At 37.4% G+C, this 17443-nt stretch overlaps 1 long non-coding RNA gene across 1 annotated transcript in view; it reads left to right on the forward strand.

Annotated features, from left to right (window-relative positions):
* Window positions 1-17096, forward strand: part of LOC141277608 (uncharacterized) — a 56408-nt gene extending 39312 nt beyond the window's left edge. The window contains exon 3 of the long non-coding RNA XR_012329243.1: window positions 16974-17096. This is a non-coding gene — a long non-coding RNA (uncharacterized lncRNA). The remainder of the gene's footprint in view (window positions 1-16973) is intronic.
* Window positions 17097-17443: the final 347 nt, after the last annotated feature.

A 17443-nucleotide genomic window follows, 5' to 3' on the forward strand; every position in this document is an offset into this window, starting at 1 on the left:
TCTCTTCTTTCCTCTAGTTCAGTTAGCATTCTTATTACTAGTGCTTGAACTCTTTATTTGGTAAATTATTTACCTCTGTTTTATTAGTTACTTTTTTTCATGGTTTTTTATTGTTTTTCATTTTGAACAAATTCCTCTGTCGTCTCATTTTGCTTAAGTTTCTCTGTCTCTATGAAATTAGGTTAAACAGTTACCTATACAGGTCTTGAATGAGTGAGCTTGTGTGGGAATCTCTGTATGCAGTCTTTGTGTGCCTAGTGGTTTGGTGGGAGAGATGGATCTGAAGTGAACGTGGGTCACGTCTTCCCTCAGGGAGTTCTGGCAGTTATCACCTTGCTGGGAGGCAGGGCTGGAGATAGAGGGGCTAGATCCAGAGCTAGGTGTGAGCAGGGCTTCTCCTATGCTCAGTGGCTGTCACCACCCTATCAGGGGTGGGGTCATGTCCCAAGGTACTGAGGCAGAAGCCATGAGGGTCAAGTCTGAGCTGGTTTCTTTCCCTCCAAGTCTGAGCTCTTCTCCCTCCCAGCAATGGCATGTTTGCTCCAGAGAGGAGCAGCACTGGAGTAAGAGGAGCTGGAGTGAATGCCCAGTGCAGGCCAGGGAACTCGCTGATGTGAACCCCACACACCACTCAGAGCTTGAGACACTTCCTGATCTGCAGCCTCCATGAGCACCAGTAAAGGCCTCCCTTGTCCCATTCAGATGCAGTGCCAGGTCTGGGCTGGCTGTGCCCCACCCCCAGCTGTACACTCTCCTCAGCAGATGCAGCCTTCACCCTAGTGGGGAGCTGCACCTGAGCTAGAGGTGTCTGAGGCAGCACTCAGTGTCAGTCAGACAAAGACACAAAATCAATTCAATTGAGGATGAATAATCTTTTCAACAAATGTTGCTGAAGCATTTTGGATATCAACAGTGGGAAAAATGTCTCATCCTAGACCTCACATCTTATACAAAAATTAACTCAAAATAGATAGTAGATTTATATGTAAAGTATAGAAGTATAGAATGTTTTGAAGATACCCTAGGAAAAAATTGGGAGATCTAGGCTTGGTGAAGAGTTCTTAAACATGACAGCAGAAGCACAATCCATTAAAAAATAGCTAAATTGGAGTTCATTAAAATTTTAAACTTTTTCTCTGTGAAAGTCATATTTAAGAGAATGAAAAAACATATAACAGACTAGTAGAAAATACTTTCAAACCACATATCTGATAAAGAACTCACATATAGAACATATGAAGAATCCTCAAAACTCAACAGTAGGGCTTCCCTGGTGGCGCAGTGGTTGAGAGTCCGCCTGCCGATGCAGGAGACACGGGTTTGTGCCCTGGTCCGGGAAGATCCCACATGCCATGGCTGCTGAGCCTGCGCGTCCGGAGCCTGTGCTCCGCAACGGGAGAGGCCACAACAGTGAGAGGCCCGCGTACCGTGAACAAACAAACAAAAAAAACTCAACAGTAAAAAATTAAATATGATCAAAGAAAGTGAAGAGATATATCTTATTTATTGAATAAGGTATGCAAATAGCAAATAAGCTCATGTAAAGATGGCCAACATCACTCACCATTAAGGCAACGCAAATTAAGACCATAACAAGACAACACCATTCCCTACCAGAATCATTACAAAAAAAATTTTAGTAAAAAAGCCAAAGCCTTCAAGGATGTGGGGAAATTAAGTCTCTCTTTCATTGCTGGAGTGAATTTAAACTGGTAAAGCTACTCTGGAAAGTGGTTGAGTAGTTTCATTAAAAAAAAAAAAAAAACTAAACTAAATGTAAAATTATATGCACCAGCAAGTGTACGCCTAGACATCTGTCCCAGAGAAGTGGAAGTAAAAGCTATGTCCACACAAATACCTATGCATAATTCAATTGTTTATGGAAGTTTTATTATAATAGCCAAAAAATGAAAGAAAATAAAACCCAAAATGTCCTTCGATTGGTTAATGGTTCAACAAACAGTGGTATGTCCATACCATGGAATACTACTAAAAAATAAAAAGTAACTACTATTGGTATATGCAACAACTTAGATGTATCGTAAGGAAATTATGAGGAGTGAAAAAGGCCAATCCCAATAGTTACATAGTGTATGATTCCATTTGAATAACATTCTTCAGAAGAAAAATATTATAGGTAGCTTACTGGTTGCCCAGGGTCAATGAGAGAGAGAGGCTGTTATAAATATAAATTGAGAAACTGATTTTAAAATTTATATGAAAATTTAAAGAACTTATAATAGCCAAAACCGTATTTTAAAAGGATAACAGTGATACAAGACTTTATAATGTGTGGCATCAAAGCAACTATGATCAAGACAGTGCAATATTGGCATAAGGGCATATAAAGAGTTTAATTGCAACAGAAGAGTACAGAAATAAACCACTGTCATACTGATAATTCATTTTCAAGGCAGGAAGTAAAACAATAGAATGGGGAATGCAAAGACTTGCCAATAAATATTTCTGGCAAAACTAGATAGTCATAGGGCGGCAAAAATGAAACCTCAAGTGCTACTATACAGAAAAATTAATTTGAGATGAATCATGACACCTAGATGTTAAAGTTAAAACTTTAAAAGAATTATAAGAGAATGTCTTTGTTACCTTGAGAGAGGTAAATATTTCTCAGTCAGGACAAAGAAAATAGTAATCATAAAAAAAAAAGAAATTAGCTTCATGAAATTTTTTCTTATCAAATGATATTATACTATTAAAAATGAGTAGGCAAGCCACATATTGAGAAAAAATACTAGCAAAACATATATTTGACAAAGTTCTTGTAACTAATATATAAAAATGGTTTAAACTACATAATTAAAAAACAAAGAAAGCAATAAAAATGTTCACAAGACCTATATATATGCATCACCAAGAAAGCTATTCAAATGGTAATTATGAAGCATATGAAAAAACTACTCAAGATGCTAACATCTTTCACAAAAATTAATTCAAAATAGGTTATAGGCCTAAATATAAATGCAAAACTAGAAAGTTTCTAGAAGATAAAAGAGAAAATATAGGTGACCTTTTGTTTGGTGATGTTGCTTTTAGAAACAACACAAAAGCACAATCCATAAAAGAAAAGATTGATAAGTGGGACTTTATTAAAATTAGCATCTTCTGCTCTATAAAAGACACTGTCAAGGAGAAGACAGACCCAGGGAGAAAAGGTTTCTGAATCACATATCTGACAAAGTACTTGTAGCTGGAATATACGATTAACACATAGAACTCAACAATAACAGACACTTCCCAGTTTAAAAGTAGGCAGAAGATCTGAACAGACACTTTAGTAATGAAGTTAAACAGATGGAAATGAAGCATATGAAAATATGCTGAACATCATATGGCATTAGGTAAATACAACTCAAGACAGCAATGAAATACCACCACACATCTAAAACGGCTGAAGTTCTAAAAGCTGACAATGCAAAGTTCTGGTGAGGATGTAGAACAAGAAGAGCCCTCATTCACTGCTGGTAGGAAGGCAAAATGGTACAACCACTTTGGAATATGTTTTATCAGTTTCTTACAAAACTAAACAAAACTTATGACATGATCCAGCAACCATGCTCCAAGGTATGTACTCATATCAGTTGAAAACTTACATCCACACAAAAACCTGCACATGAATGTTAATAGCAGCTTTATTCATAATTTCCAAAACTTGGAAGCAACTAATAGTTCCTTCAATAGGTGAATGAATAAACAAGCTATTATGCATCCATATGAAGGAATATTATTCAGTGATAAAAAGAAATAAGCGCTCAAGCCATGAAAAGACAAGGAGAAACCTTAAATGCATATTGCTAAGTGGAAGAAGCCCATCTCAAAAGTCTACATACTGTGTAATTAAAATATTACATTCTGGAAAAGGCCAAACTCTGAAGACAGTGTAAACATCAGTGGTTTCCAGGGATGGGACCAGGGGAGGAAAAGAGAGATAAATAGTTGTATCACAGGGGAATTTTAGAGCAGGGAAATTATTCTGTATGATACTGTAATGGTGAATACATGTCATTACATTATACATTTGTCAAAACCCATACTATGTACCTCCCAACAAAGAAAAGCTCAGGACCAGATAGCTTCACCAGAGAATTCTGCCACACATTTAAAGAATTAACACCAATCTTCCCAAGACTCTCTGAGACAATTGAAGAGGAGAGAACACTTCAAGCTCATTCTATGAGGTCAGCACTACCCTGATACCAAAGCCAAAGACACTACTAGAAAAGAGAACTACAGAACTGCAATATTCCTGATCAATAATGATGCAAAAATCCTCAACAAAATAATAGCAAACTGATTTCAATAACATATTAAAATGATTATGTACCCTTACCAAGTAGATTTATTTCTGGAATGAAAGGATGGTTCAGCATACAAAAATCAATAAATGTAATACACTATATGAACAGAAGGAAGGACAAAAACTATAATCTCAATGCAGAAAAAAATTTGATAAAATTAAACTTTCATAATAAAAACATTCAACAATATAGGAGAGAAACTTCCTCAAAATAATAATGATCATTTATGAAAAGCTCACAGCTAACATCAGAGCTTAATTAAAAAAAAAATCATACACTTAATGTTATGACTCCACAAATCTGCACCCTCGTATTTATCCAAGAGAACCCAAAATATATGTCCATAAAAAGAATTACACATAAATGCTCATAGCAACTTTATTCAAAATGGTCAGAAACTGAAAGCAACCTATATGGCCACTAACAGGAAAATCCATAAACTCTACTCAACATTTAAAATTGAATGAACTATGTGTGTGTGTGTGTATATATATATATATATATATATATATATATATATATATGTATGTAAAAACTGTACATGAAGCTAGCAGATATCATGCTGAGAAAATGAAGCTGGGCTTAAGAAGTACATATTGTATTTTTCTAATTATGTGAAATTTTAGAATAATCTAAAGTAATCTATTATGACAAAAATCAGAAGACTCTTCTGGAGGTGGTCGCTGGAAGTTGTATGGAGGAAGCTTTTGAGGATGATAAATAACTGCATAAATTTGTGAAAACTCATTAATTTGTATATTGAATATATGTGCATTGGACTGTGTAAATTTTACCTCAGAACTGTTAAAAATTATTATCATTGTCTAATTAGTAGTTGTAGGTGTACTTTTCACAGTTGTGTGAGTTACCTATTCTTTTTTTTTTTTTGCTGTGAACATTTTAATATGTTAATGTACAACTTCGTAAACACATTCATGACTACACACTATTCCATTGTACTATTGTGATGGACACAGATTGTTTTTAATTTCTCCCCATTCTAAAACATTGTGATGACAATACATCTTTCTGTGCTTTGTGATTATCTTTATGGGATAAGTTCAAAAAATGAATTTAAAATTTTGATATGTAATGGCTATTGCATTGATTCTGTAAAGCACTTTGGGTAGTATGAACATTTTAAGTGTTAAATCTTCTAATTCATGAACACAGGATGTATTTCCATTTATTTGTATCTAATCTCTTTCAATGTTTTGTAGGTTTCAGTGTACAAGAGTTTTACCTCATTAGTCAAGTTTATTTCTAAGAAGTTTATTCTTTTTTAAAAAAATTATTTATTTATTTATTTATGGCTTTGTTGAGTCTTCATTGTTGTGCACGGGTTTTCTCTAGTTGTGGCGAGTGGGGGCTACTCTTCATTGTGGTGCACGAGCTTCTCATTGCGGTGGCTTCTCTTGTTGCAGAGCATAGGCTCTAGGCACGTGGGCTTCAGTAGTTGTGGCACGCAGGCTCAGTAGTTGTGGCTCACGGGCTCTAGAGTGCAGGCTCAGAAGTTGTGGTGCATGGGCTTACTTGCTCTGTAGCATGTGGGATCTTCTCGGACTGGGGATCAAACCTGTGTCCCCTGATTGTCAGGTGGATTCTTAACCACTACGCCACCAGAGAAGTCCCAAGAAGTTTATTCTTTTGATGATATGGGAACTGAAATTGTTTTCTCAATTTCCTCTGTGGATAGTTTGTTATTAATGTATAGAAATATGACTAATTTTTATATGTTGATTTTGTACCGTGCAAGTTTACTGAATTTATTAGTTCTAACAGTTTTTGTGGTGCCTTTAGCATTTTCTACATGTAAGAATGTATCATCTACAAAGAGAGAGAACTTCTCTTCCTTCCTGATTTGGATTACTTTTCTTCTTGTCTAATTGTTCTGGCTAGGACTTCCGGTAACATGTTGAATAGAAGTGGCAAGAGGGGGTCTCTTTGTCTTGTTTCTGATCTTGGAGGAAAAAATTTTAGTTTTTCACCATTGAGTATGATGTTAGCTGTGAATTTTTCATGTATGACCTTTATTATGTTGAGGTAAATTCTGCCCCTCAGAAAGTATTTACTAATGTATGTTCCTTTTCATACTGATGATGCACACCAAAGATACAAGTTCTGAAATATTTACTTCCAGCCTCTATTGTGTGAGTCAGAAATAAACTTCTATCTTAACTCCCTGTTATCTCCAATATCTTTTACCACAATCAATGGTAATTCCTTACTAACACACAACCTAAGCCAGCATATATGCCTTGCTATAACTCTTTCGTCTGTGTTTTTTCATTGTTAGTTTCTGATTTATAACAAATTGAATCCATTATACATATACATATATCCCCATATCTCCTCCCTCTTGAGTCTCCCTCCCACCCACCATATCCCACCCTTCTAGGTGGTCACAAAGCACTGAACTGACCTCCCTGTCCTATGCGGCTGCTTCCCACTAGCTATCTATTTGACATTTGGTAGTGTATATATGTCCATGCCACTCTCTCACTTCGTCCCAGCTTACCATTCCTACTCCCCGTATCCTCAAGTCCGTTCTCTACATCTGTGTCTTTATTCCTATCCTGTCCCTAGGTTCATCAGAACCATTTTTTTTCATTTTAGATTCCACATATATGTATTTGCATATGGTATTTGTTTTTCTCTTTCTGACTTAATTCTCTCTGTATGACAGACTCTAGGTCCATCCACCTCACTACAAATAACTCAATTTCGATTTTTTTATGGCTGAGAAATATTCCAATCATATATGTGCAGCATCTTCTTTATGCATTCATCTGTCGATGGATACTTAGGTGGCTTCCATGTGCTGGCTATTGTAAATAGAGCTGCAATGAACACTGTGGTACATGAATCTTTTTTTTTGTTTTCTGCAGTACATGGGCCTCTCACTGTTGTGGCCTCTACCATTGCAGAGCACAGGTTCCAGATGTGCAGCCTCAGTGGCCATGGCTCACGGGCCCAGCCGCTCCGTGGCATGTGGAATCTTCCCAGACTGGGGCACGAACCTGTGTCCCCTGCATCAGCAGGCGGACTCTCAACCACTGTGCCACCAGGGAAGCCCAACTCTTTTTGAATTGTGGTTTTCTCATGGTATATGCCCAGTAGTGGTATTGCTGGGTCATATGGTAGTTCTATTTTTAGTTTTTTAAGGAACCTCCATACTGTTCTTCATAGTGGCTGTATCAATTTACATTCCTACCAACAGTGCAAGAGGGTTCCCTTTTCTCCACACCCTCTCCAGCATTTATTGTTTGTAGATTTTTTGATGATGGCCATTTTGACTGGTGTGAAGTGATACCTCACTGTGGTTTTGATTTGCATTTCTCTAATGATTAGTAATGTTGAGCATCCTTTCATGTGTTTGTTGGCAATCTGTATGTCTTCTTTGGAGAAATGTCTGTTTAGGTCTTTTGCTCATTTTTGGATTGGGTTGCTTGTTTTTTTGATATTGAGCTGCATGAGCTGCTTGTAGATTTTGGAGATTATTCCTTTCTCAGTTGCTTCATTTGCAAATATTTTCTCCCATTCTGAGGGTTGTCATTTCGTCTTGCTTTTGGTTTCCTTTGCTGTGCAAAAGCTTTTAAGTTTCATTGGGTCCCATTTGTTTTTGTTTTTATTTCCATTTCTCTAGGAGGTGGGTAAAAAGGATCTTGCTGTGATTTATGTCATAGAGTGTTCTGCCTATGTTTTCCTCTAGGACTTTTATAGTGTGTGGCCTTACATTTAGATCTTTAATCCATTTAGAGTTTATTTTTGTGTATGGTGTTAGGCAGTGTTCTAATTTCATTCTTTTACAAGTAGCTGTCCAGTTTTCCAAACACTACTTATTGAAGAGGCTGTCTTCACTGCATATTCTTACCTCCTTTATCAAAAATAAGGTGACCATATGTGGGTGGGTTTACCTCTGGGCTTTCTATCCTGTTCCATTGATGTATCTTTCTGTTTTTGTGCCAGTACCATACTGTCTTGATTACTGTAGCTTTGTACTATAGTCTGAAGTCTAGGAGCCTGATTCCTCCAGCTCCATTTTTCTTTCTCAAGATTGCTTTGGCTATTCGGGGTCTTTAGTGTTTCCATACAAGTTGTGAAATGTTTTGTTCTAGTTTTGTGAAAAATGCCATTGGTAGTTTGATAGGGATTGTGTTGAATCCGCAGATTGCTTTGGGTAGTAGAGTCATTTTCATAATGTTGATTCTTCCAATCCAAGAACATGGTATATCTCTCCAAATTTATATCATCTTTAATTTCTTTCATCAGTGTCTTATAGTTTTCTGCATACAGGTCTTTTGTCTCCTTACGTAGGTTTGTTCATAGGTATTTTATTATTTTTGTTACAGTGGTAAATGGGAGTGTTCCTTTAATTTCTTGTTCAGATTTTTCTGTATTAGTGTGTAGGAATTCAAGAGATTGCTGTGCATTAATTTTGTATCCTGCTACTTTACCAAATTCATTATTGATTAGTTCTAGTAGTTTTCTGGTAGCATCTTTAGGATTCTCTATGTATAGTATCATGCCATCTGCAAATAGTGGCATCTTTACTTCTTCTTTTCCGATTTGGATTCCTTTTATTCGTTTTTCTTCTCTGATTGCTGTGGCTAATACTTCCAAACTGTGTTGAACAATAGTGGTGAAAGTGGACAACCTTGTCTTGTTCCTGATCTTAGAGGAAATGGTTTCAGGTTTTCACCATTGAGGACAAAGTTGGCTGTGGGTTTGTCATATATGGCCTTCATTATGTTGAGGTAAGTTCCCTCTGTGCCTACTTTCTGGAGGTTTTTACCATAAATGGGTGTTGAATTTTCTCGAAAGCTTTTTCTGCATCTATTGAGATGATCGTATGGTTTTTCTCCTTCAGTTTGTTAATATGGTTTATCACATTTATTGATTTGCATATATTGAAGAATCCTTGCGTTCCTGGGATAAACCGCATCTGGTCATGGGGTATGATCCTTTTAATGTGCTTTTGGATTCTGTTTACTAGTATTTTGTTGAAGGTTTTTGCATCTATGTTCATCAGTGATATTGGCCTGTAGTTTTCTTTCTTTGTGACATCTTTGTCTGGTTTTGGTATCAGGGTGTTGGTGGCCTCACAGAAGGAATTTGGGAGTGTTCCTCCCTCTGCTATATTTTTGAAGAGTGTTCCTCCCTCTGCTATATTTTTGAAGAGTTTGAGAAGGATAGTTGTTAGCTCTTCTCTAAATGTTGGATAGAATTCACCTGTGAAGGCGTCTGGTCCTGGCCTTTTGTTTGTTGGAAGATTTTAAATTACAGTCTTAATTTCAGTGCTTGTGATTGGTCTGTTTATATTTTCTATTTCTTCCTGGTTCAGTCTCGGAAGGTTGTGCTTTTCTAAGAATCTGTCCATTTCTTCCAATTTGTCCATTTTATTGGCATATAGTTGCTTGCAGTAATCTCTCATGATCCTTTGTATTTCTGCAGTGTCCACTGTTACTTCTCCTTTTTCATTTCTAATTCTATTGATTTGAGTCTTCTCCCTTTTTTTCTTGATGAGCCTGGCTAATGGTTTATCAATTTTGTTTATCTTCTCAAACAACCAGCGTTTAGTTTTATTGATCTTTGCTATCGTTTCCTTCATTTCTTTTTCATTTATTTCTGATCTGATCTTTATGATTTCCTTCCTTGTGCTAATTTGGGGTTTTTGTTCTTCTTTCTCTAATTGCTTTAGGTATAAGGTTAGGTTGTTTATTTGAGTTGTTTCTTGTTTCTTGAGGTAGGATTTTATTGCTATATACTTCCCTTTTAAAACTGTTTTTGCTTCATCCCATAGGTTTTGCCTCATCATGTTTTCATTGTCATTTGTTTCTAAGTATTTTTTGACTTCCTCTGGTTTCTTCAGTGATCTCTTGGTTATTTAGTAGTGTATTGTTAGCCTCCATGTGTTTGTAATTTTTACAGATTTTTTCCTGTAATTGATACCTACTCTCATAGCATTGTGGTTGGTAAAGATACTTGATATGATTCCAATTTTCCGAAATTTACCAAGGCTTGATTTGTGTCCCAAGATATGATCTATCCTGGAGAATGTTCCATGAGCACTTGAGAAGAAAGTGTATTCTGTTCTTTTGGAACGGAATGTCTTATAAATATCAATTAAGTCCATCTTCTTTAATGTGTCATTTAAAGCTTGTATTTCCTTATGTATTTTCATTTTGAATGACCTGTCCATTGGTGAAAGTCGGCTGTGAACGTCCCTACTATGATTGTGTTACTGTCCATTTCCTCTTTTATGGCTGTTAGCATTTGTCTCATTTATTGAGATGCTCCATGTTGGGTGCATAAATATTTACAATTGTTATATCTTCTTCTTGGATTGATCCCTTGATCATTATGTAGTGTACTTCTTTGTCTCTTGTAATCGTCTTTATTTTAAGTCTGTTTTGTCTCATATGAGAATTGCTACTCCAGCTTTCTTTTGATTTCCATTTGCATGGAATATCTTTTTCCACCCCCTCACTTTCAGTCTGTGTGTGTCCCTAGGTCTGAAGTTGGTCTCTTGTAAACAGCATATATATGGGTCTCTTGTAAACAGCATATATATGGGTCATATATCTATTCAGCCAGTCTATATCTTTTGGTTGGAGCATTTAATCCGTTTACATTTAAGGTAATTATTGATATGTATGTTCCTAGTACGATTTTTAAAATTGTTTTGGGTTTATTTTTGTAGGTCTTTTCCTGCCTAGAGAAGTTCCTTTAACATTTGTTGTAAAGCTGGTTTGGTGGTGCTGAATTCTCTTAACTTTTGATTGTCTGTATAGGTTTTAATATCTCCATCACATCTGTATGAGATCCTTGCTGGGTAAAGTAATCTTGGTTGTGTGTTTTTCCCTTCAGTGTAAATATGTCCTGCCACTCCTTTCTGGCTTGCAGAGTTTCTGCTGAAAGATAAGCTTTACACCTTATGGGGATTTCCTTGTATGTTATTTTTTGTTTTCCCTTGCTGCTTTTAATGTTTCTTCTTTGTATTTAATTTTTGATAGTTTGATTATTATGTGTCTTGGCATGTTTCTCTTTGGTTTTATCCTGTATGGGACTCCGTGCTTCCTGGACTTGACTATTTCCTTTCCCATGTTAGGGAAGTTTTCAACTATAATCTCTTCAAATATTTTCTCAGTCCCTTTCTTTTTCTCTTCTTTTTCTGGGACCCCTATAGTTCGAATGTTGGTGCATTTAATATTGTCCCAGAGGTCTCTGAGACTGTCCTCAATTCTTTTCATTCTTTTTTCTTTATTCTGCTCTGCGGTAGTTATTTCCAGTATTTTATCTTCCAGATCACTTATCCGTTCTTCTCCCACAGTTATTCTGCTATTGATTCCTTCTAGAGAATTTTTAGTTTCATTTTTTTGTGTTGTTCATCATTGTTTGCTCTTTAGTTCTTCTAGGTCCTTGTTAAACGTTTCTTGTATTTCTCCAATCTATTTCCAAAATTTTGACATCTTTACTATCATTACTCTGAATTCTTTTTCAGGTAGACTGCCTATTTCGTCTTCACTTGTTAGGTCTGGTGGGTTTTTACCTTGCTCCTTCATCTTCTGTGTGTTTCTCTGTCTTCTCATTTTGCTTAACTTAATGTGTTTTGGTCTCCTTTTCACAGGGTGCAGGTTTGTAGTTCCTGTTGTTTTTTGTATCTGCTCCCAGTGGGTAAAGTTGTTTCATTTGTTTGTGTAGGCTTCCTGTTGGAGGGGACTGGTGCCTGTGTTCTGGTGGATGAAGCTGGATCTTGTCTTTTTGTGCAGGAGCGTGTCCGGTCGTGTGTTTTGGGGTGCCTGTGACCTTATCATTATTTTAGGCAGCCTCTCTGCTAATGGGTGGGGTTGTGTTCCTGTCTTACTAGTTGTTTGGCATAGGGTGTCCAGCACTGCAGCTTGCTGGTCGTTGAGTGGAGCTGGGTCTTAGCATTGAGATGAAGATCTCTGGGAGAGCTTTTGCCATTCGATATTATGTGGAGCTCGGAGGTCTCTGGTGGACCAATGTCCTGAACTCAGCTCTCCCACCTCAGAGGCATAGGACTGACACCCAGTCGGAGCACCAAGACCCTGTCAGCCACATGTCTCAGAAGAAAAGGGAGAAAAAAATAATAAATAAAATAAAATAAAGTTATTAAGTAAAAAAATATTAAAAATAAGAAAATTAAAAAGCAGTAAAAAAAGAAGGATGGGCTTCCCTGGTGGCGCAGTGGTTGAGAGTCCGCCTGCTGATGCAGGGGACACGGGTTCGTGCCCCGGTCCGGGAAGATCCCACATGCCGCGGAGCAGCTGGGCCTGTGAGCCATGGCCGCTGAGCCTGCGCATCTGGAGCCTGTGCTCCGCAACGGGAGAGGCCACAACAGTGAGAGGCCCGCGTACCACAAAAAAAAAAAAAAAAAAAAAAAGAAGGAAAGGAAGAAGAGAGCAACCAAACAAAAAAACACATCCACCATTGATAAGAAGCACTAAAAACTATAGTTAAAAAAAAAAAAGAAAAAGTAAACGGACAGAACTCTAGGACACATGTAAAAGCAAATGTATACAGAGAAAATCACACAAAGAAGCATACACATACTCACAAAAAGAGCAAAAGGAAAAAATATATATATGTTAAATAAAAGGAAGAGAGCAACCAAATCAATAAACAAATTTACCAATGATAATAAACTCTAAATACTAAACTAAGTTAAACATAAAACCAGAAACAAATTAAATGCAGAAAGCAAACCCCCAAGTCTACAGTTGCTCCCAAAGTCCACCACCTCAATTTTGGGATGATTTGTTGTCTATTCAGGTATGCCACAGATGCGGGGTACATCAAGTTGACTGTGGAGATTTAATCCGCTGCTCCTGAGGCTGTTGGGAGAAATTTCCCTTTCTCTTCTTTGTTCTCACAGTTCCCGGGGTTCAGCTTGGGATCTGGCTCCACCTCTGCATGTAGGTCGCCTGAGCGTGTCTTTTCCGTGCCCAAACAGGACGTTAAAGGCTCAGCTGATTAGGGCCTCTGGCTCATTCAGACCGGGGGGGAGGGAAGGGTACGGAGTGTGGGGCGAGCCTGCGGTGGCAGAGGCCAGCATGCCATTGCACCAGCCTGAGGCACGCCGTGTTTTCTCCTGGGGAAGCTGTCCCTGGATCACGGGACCTTGGCAGTGGCGGGCTGCGCAGGCTCCCAGGAAGGGAGGTGTGGAGAGTGACTTGTGCTTGCACACAGGCTTCTTGGTGGCTGCAGCAGCAGCCTTAGCATTTCATGCCCGTCTCTGGTGTCTGCACTGATAGCTGTGGCTTGCGCCCGTCTTTGGAGCTCATTTAAGTGGTGCTGTGAATCCCTTCTCCTCATGCATCTCGAAACAATGGTCTCTTGCCTGTTCGGCAGGTCCACACTTTTTCCCAGACTCCCTCCCAGCTAGCCGTGGCACTCTAGCCCCCTTCAGGCTGTGTTCACGCCACCAACCCCAGTCCTCTCCCTGGGATCCGACCTCCGAAGCCCAAGCCTCAGCTCTCAGCCCCCACCTGTCCTGGCGCGTGAGCAGACAAGCTTCTCAGTCTGGTGAGTGCTGGTCGGTACCGGTCCTCTGTGCGGGAATCTCTCCACTTTGCCCTCTGCACCCCTATTGCTGTGCTTTCCTCCATGGGTCCGAAGCTTCCCCCCCGCACGATCCTCCCTCTCTGCCATGCAGGGCCTCCCTAGTGTGTGGAAACTTTTTCTCCTTCACAGCTCCCTCCCAGAGGTGCAGGTCCCATCCGTATTCTTTTGTCTCTGTTTTTTCTTTTTCCCTACCCAGGTACGTGGGGAGTTTCTTGCCTTTTGGGAAGTCTGAGGTCTTCTGCCAGTGTTCAGTAGGTGTTCTGTAGGAGTTGTTCCACGTGTAAATGTATTTCTGATGTATTTGTGGGGAGGAAGGTGATCTCCACGTCTTACTTCTCCACCATCTTGAAGGTCTCCTGAGTACCTATTCTTGAACTAATTTATGTATATTTTGTCCTTGAGGAATTCCTCAATGTATAGAACATAATGAAAGCTAGTTTTCTCATTTTTGAGAAAGTGATGTACATACATGGAAAGAGGGAAGACTTGAATATGCTCTGTGCTGTGAGATTAGATTTGGAGAGATCAGTATGTACTCATTTAATTATATAGAGTTGTGTAGATATATATGTATATACATATATATATATATATAGAGAGAGAGAGAGAGAGAGAGAAATATATATATAGATTGAGAAATAGATGTAAATAACACATAGAAAAATATATAAATTTGTATTTCTTATCTGTTTACTGAGAGAGCATAGAAGCAATGACACATCATTAGCATTGAACATACTCAGCTCCCAGATCTTGATTTCTAAATTCCATGCTCCAGATGTTACCAGGGTTACTTAAAGATATGCCTGATTCTATGGTTGGGACAGGAAAAGTATAAAATGAACCCAGAATTTATTTCTGTTTCAGAAAGTAAGAAATTGCTCAAATCTCATTGGGAACCACTTTAAGGTGATCCCAGTTCCCAAATCTGGAGCAAAACATACCTCAAAATTAATTGTGATCTTAAAAGTGATAACATGAATAAAATAAAAAATATACTGATATATATACACATTACTGAATTAATGAATAATTAAATAACTGAATTAATGAGTGAATAAATGAATGATAAGGGAAGTTCTTTACTAAATATAGCTCTTCAATTCTAAATATAGGAAAAAATATGAAGTTAGAAAATCACCAATGAATGCTGAAACTCATAGGTAAAATGATGATAAGCATGAGGATATTTATGTAGTCTTAAAGTAGCTCCACATAAATTTCTTTTCTTTTTTTTTTTTTTTAATAAATTTATTTATTTATTTATTTTTGGCTGTGTTGGGTCTTCGTTTCTGTGCGAGGGCTTTCTCTACTTGTGGCGAGCGGGGGCCGCTCTTCATCGCGGTGCACGGGCCTCTCACTGTTGCGGCCTTCTCTTGTTGCGGAGCACAGGCTCCAGTCGCGCAGGCTCAGTAGCTGTGGCGCACGGGCTTAGTTGCTCCGTGACATGTGGGATCTTCCCAGACCACGGCTCGAACCCGTGTCCCCTCCATTGGCAGGCAGATTCTCAACCACTGCGCCACCAGGGAAGCCCCTGATTTCTTATTAATTATAAGAAGCAATAGTAAATTTTCAGGGAGAAATCCCAGCAGTCATCACCTTAACCATATGTTTTAGACTACCATTATCAATTTTCTTCTAGGCTACCATTATCCTCATGTGTATCTTATAAATGATGTTCTGATAAAGGTAAAACAGCACGTTTGTGGTATTCTTCCACAAAGTGCACAACCTAGCCTAATCATGAGGAGACATTCAACAAACCCTAACTAAGAATATTCTACAAAATAACTACACTTTCCAAAATGTCAAGGTCAAAAACATAAAGAAAGTTTGAGGAAGTATTCCAGAGTAAAACAGAGTAAAGAGGTATGGCAATAAATGCAATGTGTGATCCTGAATCAAACTTAAGGCAGAAAAAAATAAATAGCTCTAAAGGACAATATGGGAAAAATTGACAAAATTTGAATATGGGCTCTGGGGTAGATACTATTAGCAGTATGCTATTAAATGGAAACTCTGAAATAGAAGCCCTAAATCTTAGTGTTTGTCAATTTCCATGGACCGTATATTGCCACAATGGCTGATTTCAAGCTACCAAGACTTTAACAAAGAGCTTGAAAAATTCCTAAAAATGTAACAAACATCCAGCTCCATCGCACCATTAGAATACTGTTTTCTCAATTTAAAATTTATTGACTTTCATAACCATACTATCATTGTATAAAAGAAAGTCCTTTTTTCCTTAGAAAAACCTATTAAAGTACTTATGAATAAAGGGAAAATGTCCCAAAGTTACTTTCAAGTGGTACAGAAAAAAAGTAAGGTGTCTCTATGTGTGATTTTACAGAGATAACAATAAAACAGATGGAGAAAATATAAACGATTTGTGACTCTGGGTATAGAATATCTGGAGGTTTCTTGTACTATTCTTGTAATTTTTGTAAGTTTGAATATATATTTAACATATGTATACAAAATATATATACACAGAACTGTGTATTATATAAATCATATACATTATATAATTGATAATTAAATATGTATTTTAAAGTAGGTGATATAAAAGAAACTGTAGATGGGGTGCTTCTTTAGAAAATATGGTCAAGGAAGAACTTTCTGATATAATGACATTTTAGTCAAAGTATGAATGATGAGAAAGCCAGTCACACCAAAATCTATGCTATATGCAAATATCTCAATAAAGCTGGGGAAAATAAATTTTAAAAATGAAAAAAGTCTAGTGCAAGATTTTAGGCCAATAAAGCAAATAAGAAAAAGGCATTCGAACTGTACAAAATGGAGAACACTGGAGGAAGCATGGGTTTGTGTATTGGGAAGAGAACCTCTTTATATGGTAGCTCAGGTAAAAATTAATAAGGAGATAGACGTTTTATATGTTTTCATGCATTTTAGATTTTTTTTGTTTTATGTATAGATTGTAAGCACATTGACAACATGGATTGAAAGCAAATATGTTTACCCTTTATCACCTATCTCAGTACCATGCTGAGAAAAATAGATTTAATAAACAGCTGTTGGCTTATTGCTTGTTGTTTTTAATTTCAGCTTAAATCGGGTCACCTGTCCATGAAAATGTTACATCTTTTGGAATATGGATAAAATAGGTCAAATTTCAGTTGGACTAATACTGTTTTTCAGCATTTCTTAATTCTGATGAGTGTAAATAGTGTCTTCTGAGGTGAGTATGACATGTGAGTAAACTTAATTGCATTACTGCATCATCTGATACTAGTTTATAGCTGAGTAGTCATTAGGTCAGAATAACGATGGCATTATGTGCCATCATGGGAAGTTTGCTCTTTATTTATAGAGAGAGGGAAAGAGAGTAGCCTTTGAAGCATCATCTTTGGATTGCATAAACAAGTTGCTTGAACTTTACTTGTGCTACATTTTAGTTATTTCGTAAAACAGTTTTTTTGTTTGTAATTATTGGTAGATGTTTCTTGTCTTTAAAATATTCATTACATGTGCTTTGACAAGCAAGAGTGAGTGAGAAATATAGTCTAATATTTCTA

The sequence above is a fragment of the Tursiops truncatus genome, chromosome X, assembly GCF_011762595.2.
Source record: "Tursiops truncatus isolate mTurTru1 chromosome X, mTurTru1.mat.Y, whole genome shotgun sequence".
NCBI classification, from domain to species: Eukaryota; Metazoa; Chordata; class Mammalia; order Artiodactyla; family Delphinidae; genus Tursiops; species Tursiops truncatus.